This window comes from Lactuca virosa, chromosome 5, assembly GCF_052849685.1.
Source record: "Lactuca virosa cultivar CGN04683 chromosome 5, Lactuca_virosa_CGN04683_v6, whole genome shotgun sequence".
Taxonomy (NCBI): Eukaryota; Viridiplantae; Streptophyta; class Magnoliopsida; order Asterales; family Asteraceae; genus Lactuca; species Lactuca virosa.
This window is the reverse complement of record NC_136430.1, coordinates 288,939,892-288,946,840: the sequence shown is the minus strand read 5'-3', so window position 1 is coordinate 288,946,840 and position 6,949 is coordinate 288,939,892.

Here is a 6,949-nt window from a genome sequence, read left to right as displayed (position 1 = left end):
TCTTCTGAGTAAACAGAAACATCTCCCTGAAACTGGTACTTTGTGCTTTGAATTTTCATGATCGGTTGAGAAGAAACATCTTCAGTGGTTTGCGATTGATGAGCAGCCATTGTTAGGGTTTGTGAAAGAACTTGAAGAACAATGAGAAAAAGATCACAAAACGTCTGAAAATCGTATTGTGAGCGTAAAATTGGAATGAAATCCCCAATTCCCTTTTTATACCTATACGCAATTTGAATTTCAAACGGTTGTCATTAATAGCTTGCCACGTTTTCCTTGAAAATCGTACCAGTAGCCGTAAAGCACGCCAAGTCAGGAAAAGTGATGAGTACTTTTGCCTAGAAAATCGCAAAGTAACCAAACCGTCACATCATTTGTCTTTTCGAAAGTACCCAGTGGATAAGGACCAAGAACCTTCGGCATGTAGGTTGGGCTCTTTCACTTTTGGGTTTAAAAGCAAATTCATGTGCCAGACTTGTGAAATCTTCAGCCTGAGTTGGTATTACTCAGAACCTCAAGGATTTCGTGAGTTCAATGTGTGCCAAAGAAAAAGATAAGACACAAAATAAAAAAAATTGATTATGTGATGTCAAAAATAAAATTTCGACATAAAGGCAGATAGATCTCATGCAAAGATCACTTCGCTAATCATCAAGAGAGATAGTCAACAGCTTGTGTGGTTTCCCGTGAAGTACAATCGAATACTTGTTAAGAAGTATCGAAGGACATCTTTTTATAAGTCTTCATGGGTGGTTGAAAATTTTGTTACATGTCACAACAAAACATAAGTGTGAGAAATTGTAAACAAAATTACATGTTTGACCAGTGCAGTCAGTGAGAAGTATGCTTTGGAAAAAATTATCAAGTAACAAGAAATTAGAAAGATACTCACACTGAAATCATATTCCACAAATTAAAATTATTCCTGGATCTTGTTGGGTAAAAACGTCGTGGGGTTTGAACATTTTAGCAAGACCACGCAAAGAGAAAGAATATGATTTGGAGTATCGAAAAATTGGTATAGAAACAAATGTTTCATTAAATTCTGGAACAAAGTTCCCCGTCAATTCCTTATAGGTTTCGAAATTTTGGGTTTCACTTTCATCACGGTTTCATGAATCCAGATCATTAACACAGAATGTTTACATACCTATAACCTGGTTGGTTTATACCAGAGATGTGTTGGGTATATGTCATTGTTTGTGATCATGAAAGAACTTTGAGATGAAAAATATTGGTTTGAAGAATCGAATGTACCTCTGCTATATATGGACCAAGCAGTTAACTCTTAACTCAGATGAGAAGAGTAAGGTAGCTCAGGAACGAATGTGAATACAGCTTGATTGGGAAGGAATCCTCAGAATGAGAAAACCATTAAGGCTTCGAAACACATTGCGTTATGGAGGCTTGAGTCGACATGCTGCAGCATGCTTCTAAGGACATCTTAACTAGTACAAAGTTTCGAAAGTATACCTTCCCCTAAAGCAGCAAGCAAGAGGCATGAAAAATATTTGCTAAAAGCTACACATGAAAAAATTAAACAAACAAAAATATTTTTGGATTTTTGATTTTTGAATGAAAAATTACAAAAATAAGAAAATCCTTTTGGTATTTTTGAAGTTGGAAAAAAGAAAGGAAAAAATGAAAAATCTTTTTGTTGTTTTTGATTTGTAAAGAAAAATACAAACATAACAAGAAATGAATCTAAGTTGCGAAATTAAGAAATTATCAAAAGTAGCGAATAATTTTGCAAACCAATGTGCATGATGTAGAAAGCGAAGCATGTCGAAGCGTTGATTGTGAACAGTAACCGCTGAATCATGAACAGTAACCGCTGAATCGACATTTTTCCTCCGTTTATCATTCCATCGAAATTAGTCCTGGAACTGAATTTGCAACGATCATTCGTAACCCATTCAATATTCTTACGAAAGATTTTTCATCTAATGGATTTGTAAAGATATCAGCAAGCTGATCAGTTGTCTTTACAAAATGAACTTCAATATTGCCATCTTCAACGTGATCTTTGATAAAATGATAACGAAGAGCAATATGTTTTGTTTTCGAATGTTGCACAGGATTGTGACAAATGCGAATGGCACTTTGTGAATCACAATACAACAGAATTGTCTTCATGTTTATTGCATAATCATGCAGTTGACTTTGAATCCATATGATTTGAGAAGTACAAGCTACAGCAGCAACATATTCTGCTTCTGCTATGGAAATCAAAACACAAGTTTGTTTCTTCGATTGCCAGCTCACAATCTTCCCATCCAATAGTTGACATCCGCCACTTGTGCTTTTTCGATCAAGTTGACACCCACCAAGATCAGCATCTGAGAATGCTTGAATGAAAAATCCTGTTTTCAAAGGATACCACAATCCTAACGAAACTGTGCCTTTGAGATAGCAAAAAATATTCTTTGAAGCAGTAAGATGTGGTTCTATAGGGTTCGATTGGTACCTAGCACAATTGCACACATAAAACATAATATCAGGTCGACTAGCCGTAAGGTATAGTAACGAACCTATCATGCTTCGATACAATGTGAGATCAACAGTTGGTTTGTCCAAAGAAGGACTTAGTCTTGTTCCAACTGCCACTGGTACTCGCAATTTCGAACTATTCGTCATGCCAAATTTTTCAAGAAGATTTCGTGCATATTTTTCTTGATTGATAGAAATTCATTCTCTGCTTTGACGAATATTTAATCCAAGAAAATTATTTATCTTCCCCAACATGCTCGTCTCAAATTGACTTTTCATCGTGTTCTCAAATTCTCTAGACAATTGAGGATTAGTAGAACCAAAAATAATATCATCAACACAAATTTGAACAAGCATTAAATAATTCCCAACTTTCTTTCGAAAGAGTGTGGGATCAATAGATCCTTGTTTAAATTTTGAAGATTTTAAGAAATTAGTAAGAGTGGAATACCAGGACGTGGAGCTTGTTTAAGACCATAAACAGATTTGTCTAAAACATAACAATGATCAGGGTTTTGAGAATTGACAAAACCTGGTGGTTGTTCAACATAAACCGTTTCTTCGAGAACTCCATTGAGAAAATCACACTTCATGTCCATTTAATAAACATCGAAATCCTTATGTGCTGCATAGGCTAAAAATATTCGAACAGCCTCGAGTCTTGCGACAGGGGCAAAGGTTTCTTTGTAATCAATTCCTTCTTGTTGCGAATATCCTTTAACTACAAGCCTAGCCTCATTTCGAACAATGTTTCCTTCTTTATCAATTTTATTTTTAAAAATCCATTTTTTCCCTATCACTGACACATCTTTTGGTTTAGGAACCAGACGCCAAACTTTATTTCTTTCAAATTCAGCGAACTCAGATTGCATAGAAACAATCCAATCAGGATCTTCCATAGCAATCTTGACTGTTTTTGGTTCAATTTTCGAAATAAAGACATTGAACATGCAAAATTCTTGATTAATATTTAGTACCTCATTTTTCGCACGAAGTTGAGCTCTAGTCAAAACTCCATCTTGAAGATTACCAAGAACTTGTTCCTTTGGATGATTTCGTGTCCATTTTTCCAATGATGGATATGCAGGATCAAACTCAAATGGTGCATCTTCGAATGTTTCATCATTCTCTGAAACTGCAATAGACACATTATTAGTTGTATCATGAAAATTTTCGATTTGATTATTTGAAATATTTGGTTGATTTTCATTTTGCTCCTCCTCGAAAAAATTATCTTCTGGATGCTCCCCCTCGACATCAGCATTCATTCTCCCACTCCCCCCTCGAAAGTATGCTACCCCTCAACATGAGTAGTCGAATTCAAGTGCTCCCCCTCCACTTGATAATTTTGTAGAACCGGCAGACTTTCGTTATTAACTGGAGAATTTGATGTTGAGTTTAAATATGCGTCATCTTGAGTAATTGTCGAATCATCAGTATGCTTTGATGCTTCACTAACTCGATTATCATCAGCATGAAGTTCAACATTATCAGCCCTGCCAGGAACACCAAATATTAAATCATAATCAAAATCTAAAAAATTTAAACTTTGAGATCCATCATTTGATTCATTAAGAATTGGCTTTTGTTCGAAAGATTTTTCAACTCTTTTAACATGATAATCATCAAAAGTAAGATTGAACGTTTCTTCAATTTTTCGTGTTAGTTTAGTCAACACCCTGTATGCAACCGAATTATGTTAGTAGCCCAAAAATATTCCTTCATCAGCCTTAGACTGAAATTTCGAAAGATTATCCTTGAGATTCATAAGGAAACACCTGCACCCAAAAACATGAAAAAACTTCACATTAGGTTTACAGTTATTTATGATTTCATAAGGAGTGATTTTGAAACGAAGATGAATAAACGATCTGTTTTGAGTAAAACATGCAGTTCAAACTGCTTCAGCCCAAAAATATTGAGGAAGATTCGCATATGTTAGCATTGTCCTTGCAGCTTCGCAAAGTGAATGATTTCGCCTTTCGACAACACCATTTTGTTGAGGCGTGTATGGCGAAGAAAAATTATGCGAAATTCCTTTGTCTGTTAAAAATGAATCAAGAACATTTTTCTTAAATTTTGAGCCGTTGTCACTCTTGATCTTTTGAACCTTTTTCTTTAAGCTTGTTTCAATATGTTTGATAAAGTCGATCATTGCTTGAGGAGTTTCAGATTTTAACCTGAGAAAATATACCCAAGTAAACCGTGAGAAATCATCAACAATAACCAAAATGTACTGTTTCTTGTTGATTGTTTCAACAGTTGATGGTCCACAGAGGTCAATATGAAGATGTTCCAGTGGTTCAACAATCTTCGAATCAATGAAAATTGGATGACCTTGTCTATGTTGCTTTCCCTACTCACAAGCTGCACATAAAGTATCATTATCAAACCTTAATACAAGTAAACCATGTACAAGATCATTTACCTCCAATTTATTGAGATTTCAAAAGATCAAATGAGAAAGTCTTTGGTGCCAAAGCCAGCTGATATCTGAGGAAGCTTTCGAAAGGAAACATACTGAGGGAATACTAACAATTGGTTTTACGTCGAGTGTGAACATATCGCCTTTTCTTTTGGATTTGAGCAATATTTCCTTTGTGTCAATGTTCGAAATGACACTGCCTTCTTCATTAAACACCAATTGATTACCAGTACCCACAACAAGTTGCGAAACACTAATCAAGTTTTGTTGAAGACCTTCGACATAAGCTACCCTATTCACTGTGAATTTTCCATCCGTTACTTTTCCATATCCTTTGACTTGACACTTCTGATTGTTGCCAAATTTCACTACTCCAGCATTCTCCAAATTTCGATAATCACGCAAGTTTTCTTTCCTTCCACTCATGTGACGAGAGCAACCACTATCAATGTACCATTTGTCATCATATTGCTCGTTACACAAAACCTACAATCAGTGAAAGAATTTAGGTCCCCAAGGCTGTTTGGGTCCTTGGTGATTAGATTTGAAAACATTGTGAAATGAAGATCCTAAGACCTAGTTACAAAATTTTGATTTGAGACTATCAATTTGGTCCACTTCATTAGTTAAAGGCACAAAAATGTAATTATTCACAGGTTTAGAGTTTCCACAAACTTTCGCCTTTTGCCTCTCAGAACATTTCTCATTCACCTTTGCTTTCGAAATATGCCTCCACTGTTTTCCTATGTGTTGCGAATATTTAGAAGAAGAACTTCCATTCGAAGATTCATTCAAATACTTCTCATAAGCTTCATTGATTTGTTTTTGAGAGAACTTCGTTGATTGAAGTGATTTTCCATTTCCTTCAAGCCAGTGATTAATGTTATTCACATCTGAATTTCCTTTTACATACGAAACTTTGGAAAATTGTTTCGCAGGAGGATTTGGAAAATTTGGTTGTTTTGGTGTGAAAGTCACTTTTCTTTTATTGCTGATTTCATCAAACTTTTGATCTGAAACTTTTTGTGAAGAAACATGATTTTGATAATTCTTCGAATCATTCGAAAATCGACTTTGTTTTGAAAAATGATTTTGTGAAAATCTTGTGTGAAGATTTGTATATGAATTCCTTATTGATTGATGATTTGCAAATTTCTTTTCATTTGATGTTTGATTATCAGTTTGAGAAAATGATTTCGAACTTTGAAAGGTAGATTTTGAAAACTCAAGTTGTGGTTTATTTTGAAACAAGACATGTTTAGTTAGAGCGGGATTTTTCTTGTTTTCAATATTCTTTGAGAAAGATGTCTGGGATGATTTAGACTTTTTCTGTTCAGATGATTTATTTAGCAAAACAATTGATTTCTTTCGAGACTCAATAACTTGCCAAAACATTTTCTTTCTTGCTTGTCTCTTTGAAATTCCACTTTCTTTCGAAATCTTTTCAATTTGTTCCTTAAACTCTTGAGAATTAATCTTGACATGTTTGGAAACATTTTCAACTTGTTTTGGAATCTCATATGAATTTTCAGATTTTTCAACCTATTTTCGTTGTGGTTTTTGTCTTTGAAAGATGTAAGAATTCTTTGTGAGATTATTTTCGACAGTGCTTTGATTTTCAAAAAATCCTTCTTTCGACGCTTTCTTGCTATCCTCTTCAACCATTTTGTTAAATTCAAGTTTAATTTTATCACAATTTCCTAAAGTGACAAAAACCTGATTCGAAAAGATAATATCATCTGTGCACTTGAAGTTTGGATACACAACTGTATTTGTTTCAAGATAATGCGAACCTTTTTCTTTCATTATCTTGTCGAATTTCTCAGTTTCGTCAAAAAATTGATCAACTACAACTCTTGAAGTTGCCTTTGGAATATCATCATGATTTGTCGTTTCTTTTGAAACATCATCCTCATCAATTTCACTATCTGTTTGACAATCTTTGTCAATCACAAGGTCAAAATCATGAACTTTCGAAGTTGAGGGTCGAGTAGTGTCAACTTTAACCTTAGAATCATCACATTTTTCTTTGCC